Source organism: Suricata suricatta, chromosome 5 (assembly GCF_006229205.1).
Source record: "Suricata suricatta isolate VVHF042 chromosome 5, meerkat_22Aug2017_6uvM2_HiC, whole genome shotgun sequence".
In the NCBI taxonomy this organism is placed as follows: domain Eukaryota; kingdom Metazoa; phylum Chordata; class Mammalia; order Carnivora; family Herpestidae; genus Suricata; species Suricata suricatta.
In genome coordinates this window covers 54,687,869-54,708,534 of record NC_043704.1, presented here as the reverse complement: position 1 = coordinate 54,708,534, position 20,666 = coordinate 54,687,869, and the positions used below count along the sequence as shown (strand labels likewise).

Here is a 20,666-nt window from a genome sequence, read left to right as displayed (position 1 = left end):
GAAAATACTGACTTGAATCCTGGCTCTGTTTTTAATCTGCCAAAAAGCTCAGACAATTTATTTAAAGATTCTGAGCCTCAGTTCCCTCCTATATAAAATGGGAATAATGATACCTTCACATCTAAGAGTCACTGTGAAGACTAGAAAAATTACATTCTCTCTCTGACACACACATACACAACAGAAAGAAAAATGCAAATGATGACAACTGGAGTTTTCATGATTAAATCATTACTACCAATTAGGGTGAGTCTATTTTCTGCAGATGGAAACAAAAGTGGTTACACACAGATTCTAACCTAGAAATTTCACATGCAGGTGGCCTACTACTCTGAAGGGCTTTCGACAGGATCTTTATTAAACCAGTGGGCCTTATTTAAAACATCACTGTACTTAGTGTAAAAGAAGAGCTGGCAATGACAGGGGATTCATTATTCATCCCTGGGTAATGTCAGTTATAATATAAGTCCTACAGGAGAGGTATTTACAAAGTAGTTTGCTGTTATTTTAAAGAAAGTCACTTCAGTGCATTTGAGGAAATGGTATTAGCACCTGGATAAGTTTTGATTTGAAACAGTCTAAGGCGACCTATTTAAAGAAAAGAATATTAAAGCTCATTGATAGAAGAGGAGGTCCATGCTCCCAGGGAGGGGAACTGTAAGTCATTATAGATTACTCCATGATAAGAGTGGCTCAACAGAGTTTCAGCTAAAAAGACAATCAAGAATATGTAAAACAAGGAATACTGGAAACACTATACAAAGTGGTTTCTGCTGCCTGGACTACTGCACGAAAACTGCTTTCTCCAAAGGGCCCCTGAATTACCTAACACAGACACTGTTTGGGGCAGTTAGCAGTCTCTACATTTTTCAATGTTTTTGTTGAAAATTCTTCCCCATCAAATTTGGTACTATATGCTCTTGCTTTTCCCACCACAGATCTGATTGTCTTTCTCTCCTTTAGACTTCTCTTAACAGACAATAAATAGGTAGGTGTTTTCCAAAGCTCAGTCTTAGCCATATTTCCTATGTTCACCAATATTCAAAATTTCAGCTCTACCTCTCCTAAGCTACATTTATCTTTAGCCTGAATCTCCCCCAAACTCTTATCAGTTTATAACTACATCCTATACATAATCACATAGATATCCTCTCTGCATTCCAAATTCAATCCATTCTAAACTGTCCCCACCCACTCCCCAAAATCAGTTTATACTACCATCTCTCTCCTTCTGGTAGCAGTACTAAATGAACAACTATGCTGAAATTAAAAACATACCTCAATACTCCCATGACTTCCTTCCCTCTTATGATACCCTCTATAGTCCCAGCACAGATTCTGTCTGTTGCCAAATCCTACAGATTAGTAATGTGGTTCAAGCGATAGGACAGGATGTGTATTCTTTGAGAAACACAGTGAAAGCTGAATTTATAATCACAAAATACACATAGACACAGATACACAAGTGAAATAGTTGGTATCAAGCATTTGAGAAAATCTTCATTGAAGGAAACCTTAATATGGAGTATCATTATTCGTCCTGCAAGTTGGAAAAAAGACTTATTTGATTTTGTGAGTTGAATGCCTCAATCTAAAACACTTTAAACTACATCCAGACAGGGTATAACCTTCATGTCTCTCACAGTAGTTTCATTTACAACACCCAAACCCTATTAGAAGAGCAACTTCTTCTTACCTAGGATTTGCTAAAGTCCCTTAAATCAATCTTTCTAATGTCTACCTCTTTTCCCTTCCAATCCAACCCTTTTAAATATCATCTGCTCAAAATTTTCCAGTGGCTCATTTGCTTTTAAGGAGAAAAAAGTAAGCTCACCCTGACATTCAAGGCTCTCTTACATTTGGCTTTTCTAGGGTTTTCCATTTTACCTTTATATACAGCCCATTCCAAATGGCAAAGGGGTCTATTAGCTTTCTCCAGACTTTTCTATTTTCTCCTCTAGGTAGACTTCCTTAATATTTCTACCTGAGACTTAAGACCTTCCTCAATTTTTAATGAGGTTTGTTCTCTTTCCTGGTTAGATTTCTCCTTCTATTATCATATTGCAACTCTGTCTAAAACAATGACTTGCACATAGTAGCTCCACTAAATATTTATTAAACAAAGAGAGGAAAAGAAAATATATTACTTTATCTTTACAGAAAACATTTTTTCCAGTAAAATTACTGAAGGCAGTTTAGGCTCTAAAATGAAATAAAACAGGGTGCCTGGGTGCCTCAATTGCTAAGTATTTGACTCTTGGTTTTGGCTCAGGTCATGATCTCACAGTTCATGAGTTTGAGCTCCGCACTGGACTCTGCACGGGCAGTGTGGAGCCTGCTTGGGATTTTCTCTCTCAAAACTAAATAAATATACTTTAAAAAAATTAAATTAAACAGAGCTGAAGAATGCAAACATTCTCATAGATGGATGGGCTAGAAAGGTTTAGAATTTTAATATACACTAACAATTGTAAAAGTATATAATAAGCATATACAAAATTCATGGTTGTTATGGTTAGAATGTACACATAATCAACTAGGAAAAGGCAAAATTGCTATTAAAAGACCACAAACACCTAACACATCCATATTAGCTTACAAGAACAGCTTTAGAATCAAGTATTTTCATAGATACTAAATTATCTTCAAAACATGCTTAGATATATTAATTCCAGAGAGAATTCAAAATTAGCCAATATGTTAAGTATATATTCAAAATTAATTAATATACCTACTGATATTAGTAACAAAGTCCAAGTTGTATTAGTTCATGCTCATGTGCATAAAAATTATTAGAAACTAAGTACTTTCAAAAGTTAACATTTTCTGCAGATATAGAAAAACACTGTCTTCTCTTGGATCAATTAATTGTGAAATGCTAAACCAGTGACCTAAAAATGAAGGGAAATTTTGCTTTTCTAATTTATGAATAAACTAGCTCAAGACTGAATTAGCTAGTTAACTAAATTTTCTAAATGTTTTATAGTTATCAGGTTAAGATACTCAATTTATGAAAATGTTATACTTAAAAGCCATGAGAATCCATAATACATTTTCCTTGTTTTGTTAAAATAATTAGTCTTTGAAAAAATTATATAGTTTAGAAAATTTTACTGTAATACTTAAATTATTTGTTCCAGGTAATAATTGTTACCACCAAGAATATAAAGTAATAGTAGTCCTAAAGTAACTACAATCCACTCAATGAGAGATGACTTGTCAATATTTTCATGTTTGAGCTCTGATAAGACTTTTTAACAAATTGTAAAACAAATTGGGGGAAATCTAAAAATCAAATCTGTATCACATGTGATTGTGTAGAAAATATTTTAAAGTATCTAACAATATGAAGCACAAACATTATTCTTTCCTAATGATTCAAAGCAAGTCCATCCTGTATTCAATAAAGACTTTCAATATAATAAAGATGTGTGCTCGATGAAGCTGGACATTTCTCTTACTGTGAATGGAGACAATAAAATGTCTGAAATTCAATTTCAAGGAACAGTTAAGAAGCAAAAAAGTCAAATTCCACTTTTTACTCACCGTCCACTTTGAGAACAAACACATTCTCAACAGTGCCTATTAAGTGTTGGATTGGCATTGCATCTTCTAGTATTTTTAATCCTCACAACAATCTTATACAATTAGTATTCCCTCCATTTCACAGATGAACCTAGGTAACGTTCCCACAGCGCAATCACAGTAAAGCTGAGTCAGATTTAGTCTTGGGTCCATCTGTCTCCACAGCCCACATTTCTAAGATATCAAGCTACAACTCAAACAAACAGAAGTGACACATTTAAATCTGTCTTCCGTAAGAAAACCTTTAAGATTTTGCCTATCCATATTAATCTCCAGGAAGCAATAGTATTTATGAACTTAACAATTTAGAGGCAAAAATAAGAATGTTTATAAGTATTATGAAGTAAAACTTCTAGAATATTTTTCCTTAGGCACATTATAAACTCTAGTGTGTGAAATATTTTATTACAATAGAAATAATCCATAAAAACTTCTAGAACTGTGATGATTAAAACTCATAAAAAAGAGACAAAACTGGGACACCTTTACCATCAACAAGATAGATTATAAAAGCCTTATTAGAGAGATTTATCTTAAGTTCTCTAAAAAGTGAAACTCTGTGACTAATAAAGTCATCATTTTAACAGAAACAACTAATGTTTCAAACCTGAAAGCTTTCATTCCTTTAAAAAGTGTTCACATCACCAAATGAATTGAACGATGAGTCATATGCTTCCTCAAACAGCGGGACAAAACCACTGTTACAGCAAGAGCTTTGGTATTTCACAAGGAGATGGTCTGCAGCTACTGATTTCAAACTTTATCATTGTCTCTTCTTTATTATAATGTACCTAATATGAAGACCTGGGAACTCTACCAATGCTGAAAACACAGTAGGTATTCAAAACTATTTTGAGGGCATGGTTCAGAGTTTCATGTATGTGTCCAGGTACTACCTGGATGGACAGAAGGACAACACACTACTCTGTACATAGATGCACCTCACATTTTCTAAGTTTTGGTGTCTCTAATCTGGCAATTCTTCATTGGAATTAGTGTGGCAGAACTGAGAATGTTTAGGACAGTGTACATCAGATAAATGGTAACCTTTTATTATTTAAGCCTTCTTTTTTTTTTAAATGTTTATTTATTTTTTAGAGACAGAGACAGTATGAGCAGGGGAGGGTCAGAGAGAGAGAGGGAGACACAGAATCCGAAGCAGGCTTCAGGCTCTGAGCTGTCAGCACAGAGCCTGACGCAGGGCTCGAACCCACCAACCATGATACCATGACCTGAGTTGAAGTCAGACGCTCAACCAACTGAGCCACTCAGGTGCCCCTAAGCCTTCTTTAGAAGCCAGTTCCTCCCCATCTGTCTGGCTCCCTCAAGAAACCTGTGCACTGTAAGTGCCTAATGGCAATGTTTAGTACCATTAAACATCACCTGAAGTGGACCACTTCTGCCATGAAGAGACATTTGGTAATAAATGGTCTCACAGTAAATGTTAAGGAACCCTGAAACAGTTACATAATTTAACTGCTTTTTAAGAATAGTAATGGCATGGGCAGAACAACTGCAAACTAAACTAAGTAAACTGTACAAATCTGTACAAAACCAAAACACAGTATTCTTATCCATCATCTTCACAGATCAACTACATTACCCTAATGCCCTAAAAATATTACACTCTGCTGCCCTCTCCCTGCCCTGCAAGAATAAAACACCTAACCATGTAAGTTAGCTTACATTTTTGGTACATATTAACTGAATCCAGGTACCATACAGCATCTCTTCAAGCCCAGTTGAATCAATTTGCCTACCCTAAATCTCAGACATTCACATGCATTTCACTCACAGGGCCACTGATAGTGTTAGGGAAGGAAGTACTTGGCAAAGGTCTTAATAAATCCGTGCTGACTCAATGCATACTGTAAATAAGTCAATAGGCACCCAGAAACTTTCTGCTGCTCATTTTAAGTTCTTCGGCTCTTTAACATTTATTGATTATAGGACTAACTGCCAACTGAAAAGCACAGAGAGAGTTTTATTTTTGAAGAATGGCTTAATTCTCCCTGAATTCAGACCGAGAAAACTAATTATCTGCAGGTAGGCCAGGGGATGCATATTAACACCAAGCTCAATGGAATATAGGGTCAATGAAACATGAACTCTGATAATACCACTTTACCAAATGTTTACTAAACAAAACAACTTCCATGTGCCAAACACTGTTTCCAGATTTGCCGGATGCAGCCATGAACGAAATAGACTCTTGGATGTAAAACTAAGTCCCTTAGTTTCTTGAAGAGGTTATATGAAGAAACTATATGCATACCCTCATAACATACTTACTACTTACACTTAAATGTGAAGGTGCAGAATATCTAGTAAATGCAGTATATATTTTACACTAAAATACATGGAAATTTTGAAAGATATGTTACAAGAAATTTGGCGCTTTTAGATCCATTTATTTTCCTGGAAAAACATACTTCTCTATAATAGAGATCAAAGGGAATACCAATGTCAGGATAAAAATACTTAATTTGGGGGTACCTGGGTGGTTTAGTTGGTTGAGCGTCTGACTTTTGGTTCAGGTTATGATCCCAGGGTTGTGGGGATTCAGCCCAGCAAGGCGTGAAGCCTGCTTGGGATTCTCTCCCCCTCTCCCCCACCGTCTCTAAAACAAAAATAATTAAATTTAAAAAACAAAAATTTAATTTATCTTCCACATTTCAGGGAAGTTCCAATGTATGGAATGAAGTCATGCTTGAATTTATACTGTCCTCAACTAGTAAATACCATAATCAGTAGGCTGATTCTATTGTTCAGAAGAAACATACTGCTAAATGTACTGTATATAATGCTTTTGAGTTTGAGTCATTCTTGTAAATAATTTTAGAGTGAAACTGAAATCAAAAGTAATAAGAGTTAAGGGGCACCTGGGTGGTCAGTCAGTTAGGCATCTAATCTTGATTTCGGCTCAGATCATGATCTCATATTAATGAGATCAAGCCCCAAGTTGGGCTCTGTGCTGACAGTACAGAGCCTACTTGGGATTCTCTTTCTCTCTCGCTCTCATTCTGCCTTTCCCCTGCTTACATGCACATGTGCATGCACTCTCTCATAAACAAACATTTTTTAAAAACTTAAAATAAATGGGGCACCTGGGTAGTTCAGTCAATTGAATGTCCAACTTTAGCTCAGGTCATGATCTCGCAGTTCGTGAGTTCGAGCCCCACACCAACCTCTGTGCTTACAGTTTGGAGCCTGGAACCTATTTCTGATTCTGTGTCTCCCCCTCTGTCTGCCCCGTACCCCCCATCCCCGGCTCACACTCTCTTTCTCTCTCTCAAAAATAAACAAACATTTAAAAAAAACGTAAAAAAAAGTAAATAAGAATTAAAATACCTTTCCACCAATTAAATTAACATCCACAAAATTAGATCACTGCGCCATGGCTTATCCTTCAGTCTATAAATACACAAGGTGAGATGATAAATTTTGTAAATAATTTAAAATTTTTTACCCAAAGATGTTTAAGTTTCCAAAGTTTATTTTCTTTTGATTATATTTTGTTTTAGATAAGCATAAAATCATCAGAAACTGAAATTATTCAAGAGACAGAATAGGTATACTTAAAATAATTCAAATATAAAACCAAGAGACTTAGGTTGAGTCTATATCAATATCCAACAAGTAAATGCACTTTTTACCCATAACTAATCTCAAACATCCACCAACTGACTTAGCTAATAGAAAAGGTATACTACCATATAGAAAGAAGTACTACACAGATAGTCAATGAATTGTATTTAGACTATTATTTAAGAAATCCTAGCAACCATTACCTGACTTATGAGCTGATTATCAGAGGAAAGGAGGGAAGAAGAAGGAAAAAGGAGATTAAAAAAAAAAAGGAGTGAGGGACGTAGATAAACAGGTAGATATAACAGATTTAAGGCTTCTTGATTTCTGCTGGCAGGATTCTGCAGGCAGTATTTCAAATACACAATCTTTTCTTTCCATTTGACAAAATCTTAAGTACAGCTGACTCTTGAAGAATATGTGAGTCCAAATACAAACAAAATTGTTTTGATAAACACAGTGCAGTACTGGAAATACATTTTCTCTTCCTTATGATTTCCCTAATAATATATTCCTCTCACTTGCTTACTTTATTATATAAATATGGCATATAATACATAAAACACACAAAATATGTGTTGACTTTATGTTACAGGTTAAGTTTCCGGTCAACAATAGGCTGTTAGTAGTCAAGTTTTTATGGAGTCAAAAGTTACACACAGATTTTCATCTGTGCAAGGGGCTGGTGCTCCTAATAACTACATTATTCAAAGGACAACTCTCTATGCCATTTCCCTGTTTGAGTTCACAATTGACTCACAAAGTAAAAGAATATTGCCTAGAAAAATATGAATTGTCTTGATTGTAGTAAACAGAAACAGGTATAACCCAAAAGAGTAATTGAGTTATTATTCATACTAATTTTCAAATACATTCTATTCCTAGAACCAATGAATACATATGGAAATCAATTTTTCAATGATATAATTCCTCGATTATACAAATTACTCTGATTTTCAGTTCTTAGACTTGATTCTTTCACTTGTAAGAAACTCATTTTCATGCACAGTGACTCCAAAGTAGAAGAAATATGAATTCAGTGATTTCAAAGGTCTCCCACCTCAAAGATATAATGATATTTTTAGAATTTTAGGCAGTAATAAATGAGGTTTTCTTGTTTATAGATTCATAGAAAGTTTGTTTTTTAACTTTCACTTGACTCTTTGGTACAAAAAAAAAAAAAGATAACTCCTCTTGTGAACTGAAATAATAGCCCTCAAATTCAGTTAGTAAAGCCCCACATCCTAATGTGACCTAAAAGTAGGTAAAGGTCAAGTAAGATCATAGGCTAGGACCACTATCCAAAGAGCCAGTGTCCTGTTAAGAGGAGGAAGGGACCTCAGAACTTGCTCCCTCCACACACACAGAGAAGAGGCCATGTGAGTATACAGCAAGAAGGTGGTTGTCTGCAAGCCAGGAAGGGAGACCTCACCAAAACCAGAAGTTGCCTGTACCCTGATCATGGACTTTAGATCCCAGAACTGTGAGAAAATAAATCCCTGTTGTCTGAGCCACCCAATCTGTGGTATTTTGTTACAGCACCCCAAGCAAACCAGATAGTCTCTAAAACTAAAGAGCTTATAGGTTTTAGGCAGTTTTACTCTACTGATAATCCAGCTGAATAACTGACAGTTACAAAGATGATCTACGTATACAGGCAGCTGGATGGCTCAGTCAATTGAGTGTCCAACTCTGGCTCAGGTCATGATCCCAGGGTCATGGGATCAAGCCCCATGTTGGGCACCGTGACAAGTGGGGAGCCTATTTAGGCGCGCTCTCTCTCTCTCTCTCTCTCTCTCTCTCTCTCTCTCTCTCTCCTCCTGCCCCTCTCCTCACATGCACACTCTCCCTCCAAATTAAAACAAACAAAAAGGATACATTAATAAAGTGAAGAATTTGGAACAATTTGGAAGAGTAATTTACTCCCTTCAAATTATTTTGTTTTTCTAAATTAAACAAATGAAACTGTCAGTTTAGAAACAGCATACAGCTTTGACCCAAAAGAGGTATCTACTATGTTGTGCCTGATTCTGAGAGTATGAGGGGATAACATCAATAGAGAAGGGCTTGAAGGAGTCTAAATAATTTAAACCTCCCTAGAAAATAGTAACATAGGCAGCTCTCTCTGCTCATGGGTGCTGTCCCCATCTTTTAATAACAATACATTTTTGCACTGAAACAAAAAAAAATTGTTAACATAAAATGTTGGGATAGAAATGTTGACTCTTTTGAAACTAACAGCATTTACTCTACATGGTAAAGAATAATTCGTTGGCATTCTCTCCTGTTCTTGTATGTTGCATCAAGATTTTATCAAATGTGATTTAATCCAGACCTTATTAACATTCAGAGTGAAGGGCACATATCTACATTTGGCAGTCACACTGTCCTTAAACTCCTATATTTTCAGTGGTAAGAAGTGAATTATTAGATCATAGGGTGGGCTAATATTTCTGTAGGATTTACTCTTTCACTCCATGTTAAGAATAAAGCCACTCTGGGGCCTGTGAGTGGCTCAGTCGGTTAAGTGTCTGATTCCTAACATCAGCTCAGTCTGTGATCTTGCGGTCTGGATATCGAGCCCCCGTTCAGGCTCCATGTTGACAGGATGCTCTCTTTCTCCCTCTTCCTCTGCCCCTCCTTCATTCACACTGTCTCTCTCTCCCTAAATAAATAAACTTAAAAAAATAATAATAAATCCAAAGCCACTCTGTACTTTCAGTAGAACTGTAGGAAAACATATAGGTTCTTTACGTATTCAGGACAATATATTAAAATACCTTGGAGGTGTGCTTCTATGTTTATATATAAATATACCCACATTTTACACATACATAAACTGTCAAATGTCTGTGAAAGGTATTTTATAGTGCATTTAAGATTCTTGAACGCTGATCAGTTTTTTTTAACTACCATTTCTTGAGTGCTTCCTATGTGCCAGGTGTTACAACAGGTACTTGACATATTTCTTTTAATTCTTACTGTCCTACAAGGTAGAAATCAATAAAATAAGACTAGTAAATATACTAGAACCCTTTACTCTATGATGGGACAAGTTCCAGCATTGAAACATCAAGAAACTCCGTAAAACTTGTCACAGATAAGGTACCATAGTTCACTGTGTTCTAGATTAACAGACATGAAGGGATTTGTGGTCAAATAATTATACATGTTAAAGAGAGTCACTGTAAAGAATGAATGGACTTTTGAAAACTTTAAATACTATACGCACTCTGTCTCTCCAAAACAGTCACAGATTCAGATATTAAAGGTAAAATATGCACTGTGCATCCCAATCAACCATTTCTTGCTCTATTCCCTCTTAAAAGGCCACTCCCATCTGAGAACATAAGGTTTGACCATGGGACATGTTTTGGCTCCTGAGGAGAAAGGTAGTGACATGTGCCAATTCCAACAGTTTTAAGTGTCTCGTTTCCACTATCATTCCTTTTTTTTCCCTTTCACTTTAAGAGTTATGCATCCAAGGGGCACCTGGGTGGCTCTGTCAGCTACGCGTCTGACTCTTGATTTTGGCTCAGGTCATGATCTTGCAGTTCATGAATCTGAGCCCCACCTTGGGCTCCACACTGACAGGACAGAACCTGCTTGGGTTCCCTGTTCATGCACTCTCTCTCTCAAAATAAATGGAAGGAAGAAAGGAAGGAAGGAAGGGAGGGAGGGAGGAAGGAAGGAAAGAAGGAAGGAAGGAAAGAAAGTTAGTTCTGTATCCCAGAAACATTGCTTTGGTCCAGAAACAAAGAAGGCACTGAGGACAGTGGTTGATTTATCAAGAACATGAAGACTGAGAAATAAATTTTTACTGCTATGAACCACTGAGATTTGGGAACTCTTTGGATAATGAAATATAACTTTGCCTAAACTGAATGATACATCATGTTTCCTAGATTTACTGGACTCTAGCATCCTTTTGCCATGTAACATCTTCCAGGATTTGCTGCCTAAATTACTCCTGGATTCACACAGCATCTTTTTGGTTTCTTAGTTAATATTGTATTTAAGAAGATCGTAAATGTAAGCTAGAAGTATATAGTGTCAGTCATCTTCAATTAAGCTTCTTAAATTTTAACAGCAATTTGAATTTATGTCAGTTTCTTATAGTCAATAAAAACATTTTATTAAAATAATCTGATTAACATTCAGAAATCACAGATCAGATGGCTACTTAAGTCAAGACCGTCATACTAATGCTGATGAACAATTCAGTTTCCTGAACAGATCAGGTAAGTTTCCAGCTTTACTTTCTATATAAGTATTCATATTTAGTGAATTCAGAATACTGCCACAAATTTAATTTTCTTTAAAGCTTACTATATTCAATTCCCTTTAGGATTAATAATTGGGAATAACATATTTAAAATTTCACTATCAATATTCATATGTCTATTCTGCTGACCCAGTAATACCAAAATCAACTGTACACTAACTGACGGTCCTAAATCTAGAATCTGTATTTGAAACTTAACTATGCCTTCAAGGATAGCACAGAAAGGAGGAAAAATGATAACCAAATCCCACTCTTCTCACTGCCATTTAAGATTTTGCTGGTGTTTAAATATCAAGTAAATCGACATTCAAGCTAAGTTGTACATAGGTTACTACTGCATGCACAACAGACCTTATATTTAAAAGCAATATACAGTCATATATTTACTAAAACATGAAGGTAGCCACAGATATTCTAGACAGATTTGAAAAGCTAACAAATCAAAATACTTGAAAATAGGAAAAGATTTAAGATTAATTCTCAATAAGAAAATTAAAGAATAAGTTCATAAAATAAGTCCTAAAAACTACAACTAAACAATATTTACTAGATTTGATCATTTTAATTTACATCAGATTCCTGTCTTTAAAGCATCAGTTCACCATAAAGTGTTCAGACATCAGTAATTACACATCCTATTCCCAGAATGAGACAACTCTATGCATTTAAGTAGCCATTATTAAGATTAATCTTAAAATATTATGTCTGTATCTAAAAACCATTAAAAAAACTCTACTTCTTTGAAAATAACTTATGTACAAGAGGACAGTTATAGTATTCGTGAGTTTCAGAGTTTGATATAATTTGTCACATAAATATTTTGCAATCTCAACTTTTTCTTCACTGTGTGGTTTTCATATTCAAACAGTTTCATAATGCTGCTACACCTGTCTCTATTATTTTGTAACAGATTAAAAAAAAACACTCCATAATGCTTTGATATGACTCCATTTTTCAATTAAGCCAAAGGCAGTGCAAGCAAAAATAACTTATGGGGACTAGACCCATTTTAATCCTTATTTAGGTATGTAACCTCTACATGTTCAGGACTTGAAAAAACTGGACATTTCACCAACAGCTCATTACTGTGGGGAAACAGAGATTCTGAAATAGTTTTTTTTTTTTAAATTCATGATTTTAAGGAAAAACTTAACTTACTTGATGATGGAGATTAAAATGTCACTTTAAAAAAATAGTAATTCACTAAAAAAGACAAACACCACACACAGGTATCACCCTGCCCTGATCACTATGGAAGGCGAATGCATCAGATGGGGAAAAGTGGAAATGGGCGCAGACGGCATGAGGTTCTCATCGGCTTCACTGCTTCCAGCTAAGTGTGGTGCACCTGTGATGTGGCTCTTACCGGTCAAGTCAAGACTTTCCATTGTGATTTGAATGGAACATCAGAATTTCCAGCTTCTGTGATGCAGCGGGATTCTGTGAAAGACCGATAGCAAAGCGGTTAAATGGTGAACCGTGAAGGACTTTCAAAACTGACACTTCTTGTCCTTTAGCTAAATTATACTCCCCAAAGTGAGTAACAAATAAGCAAAATTAGGCAAATGATTAAAAATTCCTATGCTAACACGATTTAAAGAAAAGTGACCTAATGTGTTTATTGTCGATTTCAATTTAATAAAAAGACAGTCACTAACCTTATCCAATGGAAATTCTGAGATTTCAAGTTATAGATAAAAAAAATGTTTACAGGCAATCACTTCTCAGTTTTTTGACTAAAATCAAGTGTAGAACTACAAGCAAATCCACTGAAAAAAAAAGACATTAAATTGACATTCTAACTAAATTCAAGTTATTTTAAATGATTGATCCAATCCAACCAGATAAGCTGAAGTTCAGATAATAATCTTATAATGTATCTTTTAATTAAATGTTCTAAAGATAATTAGTGAAGCAACACAGTGTTGTTGTTTTTTTTAAGGTGAGGAGTAGGGGGAGACATCCACAGAGAAAAAAATGTTACCAAAAAAGTTACTTCTAGCTAAAAGTGATGAAGTGAATATAGGAAAAAGGATCAAAATCAGCCAAAGGATGTCCACAAACACTAAATGGAATGCTTGACATTAATAATACTGCAAATAAAGACATATACCTAAATTGTATCACTTTTAAGAATTAAGTTATTTCAGTTTCTAGGTGAGATACATTTGTTTAGTTGCCAGGATGCTCCAATGGTAATACTAAATTTATACTCGACTAAGAGAGAACTTCCTATCCCTTTGCTGATTATATTTCTTTACAATCAGCAGGCTATAACATACTCTAGAAACTGGATATCATGTACTGACTTACAGCTCTATCAATATTTTTAGTCATTTTATGGCATAACTGAAGTTTTTAACCTAATCAGCCACTAAGACATGGAAGCACTTACATTAAATATCAAAAATATGTAATTATTCATGTGAGTAATCCTATCTAGACTTAGACAATTCAGTTATCACCCAGTGCTACTGAAGAAAATAGCTGTAAACAACAAACAAAATATTAAATGGTCTCATGTGGCTTCATACAAGTTACTACTCATTCATCCATATTTTTTAAAACAAGAGTATGGATAAAACAACAAATCCAGATCTTTGAAGCAAACTACAAAGGACACATATGAATACTTTCAAATTAAATGACTGTGTTTACAAAGGAAGTGTACAATTGCAAAATCCAAGTAGTGGTTTAATTATTATAAAATAGACAGCTAACGTTATTAAAAACAGTTTTAAAAAATACATTATCTCGGGGTGCCTGGGTAGCTTGATCAGTTAAGCATCTGACTTCGGCTTGGGTCATGATCGCACGGTGTGTGGGTTAAAGCCTTGCATCACCTGCTACAGATTCTGGGTCTCTGTCTCTCTGTGTCCCTTTCCCATTTATGCTTGCTCTCTTTCTCAAAAATAAATATAAAACATTAAAAAATTAAAAAATACATTATGTCATATATCTAAATCACCTAATTTTTTCGTGTAAATCCAGAAGTCAATATAGAAAAGAATCATTAAATACTGTTTAAGAAAAAAGAAAAGAAAAACACTTTAAAAAATGGGTAAAAATCATGAATAAATAACTATAAAAAACTGTTAGGTACATAAGTTGGTAGAAATGAAATAAATAATTTATACTGCCAAAATTGGGAAAGGAGGGTCCAACAGTGTGGATTTAATTCTTATTTTGGTTTAAAGATTTGTATAGTTTTGGTTTAAGAAGTGAGCACACGCTACGTGAGAAATAAAATGTTAATATATCCCATACACAGAACTTCTTTTAGGAGCCAAAAAATAAACTCTCCCTAATCTTCAGTTACCCTTGTCAAATGTGATGCAACTATCCCTGGATAAGTGGGGAGGGACAGGAAGGAGGTTGCCTCTGCTGTGGCCAATAGGGGTTTTTAAAACTCTTAGGGTGACAGAAATCTTGTTGGACTTAATTGACTAGGAGAGAGAAGCCAGGGAATCCGCCAGGAGTAGAGGTCAATTTCAAGGCTGAAGACCCTGCCTGAGACAGACTCCCTTTGAGTTCTCTGACAGCCAACTTAGAGACCTCAGATTTTATCTGGTTCTTACAAATGCCCACATGAAGTAGCTTCAAAAAAGCAGTTTCAACATAAGCTGCTCTGCCTTTAAGTAACAAATACTTCTTAAAGTGTTCTGATGTGATGGAAATGAGTGGCTATGTGAGGTATCAGAAGACAGAGAGGGCAGAGCAGGGGGAAATGCCCAAGGTGTGAACACAACCCTGTGAACTGAGGATTTGAGCGTGCCTTTCCACCACAGCCAGGGTGGGTTTTCATCTCAGCCAGCCCATACCTGTGTTTTCTGAGTCCCACTTTGGCTTTTTCTCAACCCTCACTCTCATCCTTAGGTCACACTGCCTCGTTAAGAATCTGTTCCCTTCTCCTTTTCAAGACCTGTTTCCCACCCATGACCCTGCTGCCCCCAGAGGATGCAAACCTAGCAGGATGATCAGGCACAGCTCAAGATTTCCTCTGAGAAATGTCATGGCAGGTGGGAGAACTATGGTATTAAATATCTATTATTTACCTCTTACTGCAAATTGGGCATCTGACTTGGCATTTGAAAAACCTATCTTAAAGAATGGGCCTCAGCAACCACTGAAAGATCCCAAAGCACTGGCTTTCTGGCACAGCTTACACACTGCCCCTTGGGGTGCTATGTTTTGAAAAGCTTATTAAACTAAAAAAAGGTGAGGTTCCACTTAATACATTGAGACAGATTCCCAATTAGCGTTAATGTACAGTATAACATTCAAAGGCACATCATGGTAAAATCCCCTTCTATGCCAACGTTGGGTGTTTTGCACCCTGATGTCATTACTACCCTGTCAGTTCAGAAGAGTCTCCAGGAAACCATGTTGCCCACTTACATGGAAGAATATTTAATTCCCATGAATGACTGCTTTTCTGATGTTTTCATCAATTCTCTGGGTAATAGATTAAGCTTTAACTAACTCATTTTCATACATAACCTTAATTCAATCAAGCTCAATAAAAGTCATTCTGGACTGCAATTATTTGCTAAAGAACAATTACATTTAAATGAAAAAAATTGTTAGTCATGATACAATGCATGGTACAGATGCCTTTCCATTTATGTACCAGAAACAATAACAAAAATAGCCAAACTGCTAGAAAAGGAAATAAATTTTTCCTCATCCTCCTGAAAAATAGAATACTCTTGGCTTTACACCTGAAGAAAACAAAATGGAGAACCCAAGAAAGCACATTTAAAAATTATTATTTTCAGTGTTTGTGCTTTGAAAGAGACTGCATTTCTAATCTAAGAGTCAGCATGACCTCTGAAAGCCAAAACAAGTCCAAGTCACAAATAACAATCTTAATACTCACTCTTTTGCTAAATCGTTCATTGCTTTCCTCCAATTCCCCAGCAACATGTATTCCACTCCCCATACTTTATGAGGCAGGTTTTCTTAAAAAATTTTTTTCCTATCTTAAACCTACTTCTTTACATTAGTACAATTCTTACATTTTCCTTAATTCTTTTATACACTGCATGCTTACAAATAAAACTTAAATACAAACACCAAGCTCTATGTGTAATATATCATATTTGTGGGGCTGGATGGCCTGGGTGGGCCACTCTGGGACACTCTGGTGGTTCAGATGGTTAAGCATCTGACTTCTGCTCAGGTCATGATTTCCTGGTTTGTGGGTTCGAGCCCCACATTGGGCTCTGTGCTGTACAAAGCCTGGAGCCTGTTTCAGATTCCATGTCTCCCTCTATCTCTGTCCCTTCCCCACTGGTGCTCTGTTTCTCTGTCAAAATTGATAAAATAAAATAGATAAATTTTAAAATAAATAAATAAAAGATTCTCACTGATTTAACAAAAGCCTTCCCTGTCCTGTGTGTGCCTAAGGTCTTCCATCCTATCTCCTCAAGAGTGGCATCACACACATTACTCAATAGTACAGTACTGAAAATGCATTTTAGTTGTTTTGTTATTTTGGCCAATGAATTCCATGCTTCAGGTCACTGTGGTCCACATGTAGGCCAAAGGATGCTTTTCCTAGAAATAATAAGCTGATAGTCTGACCTCCAGTTAAATCACCTCCTGAAATAAAATGTCTTAATATAGACAAAGATAACTGCAGAGATATATACTTACTTATATACACATACACACAAATCTACACTACACACATATGTATGCTTTTTAACAAGTGCTGTCTTTATTCATACAATATATTGCCAACACTTTTGTTAAAATCTTTATACTTGAAGCTTAAACCACAGCTATTTCACAGTAATTTTTGGCCAGGCACCAATCTTTAACAGAGATTACAAGTGTCAGCTATACTGAAAATGGAACTCTCTTAAAAGAAAATGCAAATTTGAAGTACCTCTCTGTCATCTTCCCATACAGGCCCTTGCATTTCCTCATGACCCAGGGCCTGTAGGGTAAGAAACTTTAAATACAGTAATACAGGCAAACCAAGAGTTCTCTAGATATCTTAGTCCATCTGTTTGGACTTCCCAGTAAGCTGTTAGAAAACACTAGCAGTCAGAGACAAAAAATTGTAGCAAACATTCTTTGACATGGACCTCTTATGATAGCAAAATGAAAGATTTGGAGGATGCCTGAGTGCCTCAGTCACTCTTGATTCCAGCTCAGGTTATGATCTCACGGTTTGTGAAATCGAACCTCGTGTTGGGTTCTGCACTGATAATACAGAGCCTGCTTGGGATTCTCTCTCTCCCTCTCTCTGCCCCTCTCCTACTTGCACGTGCTCTCTCTCTCTCTCAAAATAAAGAAACTTAAAAAAAAAGATGAGAAAGGTTTGAAAATCATCTCCTTTTCAGTATTCAATACTAACCAATTATAAAATTATGCTTTAAAAACTACCTATTACCTATCTATATGCCATCAGCACAGAGATACAAATGATAAAACCTTCTACAGTTTGAGAAAATATTAATGACTTACCATGTATTAACACTGCAAACAGTATTGTGGGAGTTGCTGGTTTTAAGAAGCTGATGATCTAGTGGGGTAATCACACTTACCCTCTCTCTCTCTCTCTCTCTCTCCTTCCCCCCCCCCCTCTTTCAGGTACACACACACAAGTTAAATAACAGTAGTAAAAAAAAATGCATGTCAAAAAGGTAAACAAAGAATTCAAACCAGTTAGGATGCACAAAGGAATCTTTATGCAGGAAGTGAATAAAGCTGGCAGCTGACGCTGAAGCGTGGCGATCTGGGCTACAGGGTGAGAGGAGAGGGCAGTGTTACAGGCACAGGACGGGCCACAGTTCACACTGGGAGAAAGCATGCTGGAAGGGAGAGGGGTAGAACATGGGCTGTGGGCAAATGAGAAAGCAACGCAACTTGCTTTCTTTTTTTTCTGTCCATCGTCTCAAAGAATAGAGTACAGTAAGCAGCACGGTGTTCTGCAAAGCGCACGGACCTTAGTTAGGGCCAAACCCTCCATCTACCATTTACCACCCTGCAGTTGTGGGCCAGTTCCTGAGACTCCCTGAGCCTCCATTCCCCACCTGCAAAATGGAGAGAGCAATCCCACCACCTTTAAGGGTGCCTTAAATTATTAGATGCTACAAATATGAAGGGCTTGGCATACAGTAAATGCTCAATAAACGTTTGTAATCTCACTAGAGTTAAAATTAAATGATGAAAAAAGATTTAATAAAGTTACTTGTGAACATGCTGAAAGTTGCCTTGAATATTCTCAGCATTTGGATGCTAAGTAAATTGTTAGTTTTTCCAGTGGGATTTCACTGTAGATTCTGTTTTAATTTAGGTGGTTTTAACATACGTTTAACTCTGACAGTGTGAGCAGCCACTTTTTACTCCTAACAATTTCGAGGTACATTAGCTGATTTGATAATATGGATATTTCATTATAATGCTCATTTGCCATAAGAATGTTGTTTCAGGGACCATGGTGGAAGCATGAATGTCTGCAGTTTCCATAAGTAGAGGTGGAAAATGAGTAGGCATTAGTCCCGTCAGATGGCTTGGCAGGGAAGCAGTGAATGCCTCTTTTACACTCCTGTGAACTACATAAATGTGCCTTTGACCTTCTCAGGCAGGGGAAATTGCACATTTAAGGCAGAAAGAGTTTCACTTCCAGGAAGAGTATAAAAACATGCTCGCTTAGCAGCTACATCAGGAATACCAACAGGGAACCCCCAGGTACTTTGGAAAGATTCATTAGCTCTATCAAGTCAGTGAGCACTGAGCTGTGAAATACAAGGTTAGGATAATCTCAGCCCTGTGGGATCACTTGCCATACTTTACGTGGGTTAGGCGGAATAAATCCTGTCCCGCACACTTCAGAAATTAGCCTGAACCTTTAGGGAGGCGTCCTGTGAATAAAACCCACTGGAGAAACCTGAGAACCACCTTGTCTTCTGAAGTAAGAAAGGGTTTCCTTAAACCTGCTTTCACTTCAGCAGTAATTCACAATATACAGTAAATCACATTTACTTAAACAACTTAGTCCCAGGTCATTCAGTTTTAGGAAGTCAGTCATTTGCAATTTACATAAATTTAAATGGAAAATATTCTGTTCTGAGAAGTAAAGGGCACTAGCCTTTCCCTTTTTTCCCTTAATTAACTAATTAAATAGCACAATTTAAAGAAATCATTAAAATATAATTTAAAATTGTGTGATGTTATGAAAAGGTACATATTCTATTGATACTTTACAGTGTGATTTTGTTTAAGAAAAACTACTCTTCAGGAAATAATCCCTGTCCTTTTCAAGTATCTAATATATATCTAGCAAAAGCTTAGCTGCAGAAAGACTCTCATCCAATATGCTAATTGCAAGAATATTCCTGATATGAAGACATTAAGAATCTGCTCAAGAGTGATCCAGTCTGTGTCAATACACTCCATTTGGAAGTTATTTACTCACAGAATAGTTGTTCCTGGGATAAACAATACCACACAGTGGTTACTGTGTTACCAGAAGCATCCAAGAAACTTTTCCTAGAGGGATGCAGAAGTCCAAGCACATTTCCGGGGCTGAAACTATTGCAAACCCAAAAAGGTGAAGTGATGGGACAAAAGGCAGGCAGCTGGTTTGTGACCAAAATACCTCAGGTCTCCACAGTGCCTTTCCCATGACTCCACACTACTAACCTGCAGGATGTGACGACCTCCCCACTAGAGCCTGTGATAAATCATGGAATCACAGAATTGTGGAGGCAGATGAGAACTGGAGTCTCCAGCTTTCAACCCCTATCTCGGCAAGCTAGCGTCAGAGCTAGGCCAGAACCCAGAGCCCCAGTTTGCCATTCATAGGACAACAGAGTGCTCAGGATCAGGTTACATTAGATTCTTATGCTCTCTGTAGTCTTCAGAGAAGCAACACTCAGCTAGAAAACAATCTTAAAATATGGCCTAACTTCTCACTCTCAAGGACAGAGGGTCAGAGACTGTTTCTTGGCTCTAGAACCCTTTACCCTTCCAAGTTTGAAGACAGAGAATGACATTTTTTTAGTTGCAGAAATGATCGTGCAAAATATTTATTTGTGTTTTTAAATATTTTTATAAAATACCTTGGCGTAAAATGTTATAGTTGGTTTACATGCATGGAGGAAGGGAGTCTATGGGAACTCTGTACTTTCCACTCAGCTTTGCTGTGAACCTAAACCTGCCCTAAACAAGCAGAGTTTATCAAACTTTAAAA

At 36.4% G+C, this 20,666-nt stretch overlaps 1 protein-coding gene and 1 pseudogene across 15 annotated transcripts in view; one reads left to right on the top strand and one right to left on the bottom strand.

Moving 5' to 3' along the window:
- BBX (BBX high mobility group box domain containing) overlaps positions 1-20,666 on the bottom strand; it is a 275,389-nt gene that overhangs the window by 153,741 nt on the left and 100,982 nt on the right. For all 15 annotated transcript variants that reach the window (XM_029939243.1, XM_029939242.1, XM_029939246.1 and 12 more), the window contains one exon: positions 12,825-12,898. The gene's annotated coding sequence lies outside the window, so the exon portion shown is untranslated. The remainder of the gene's footprint in view (positions 1-12,824; positions 12,899-20,666) is intronic.
- Positions 1-20,666, top strand: part of LOC115291141 — a 147,199-nt pseudogene that overhangs the window by 28,567 nt on the left and 97,966 nt on the right.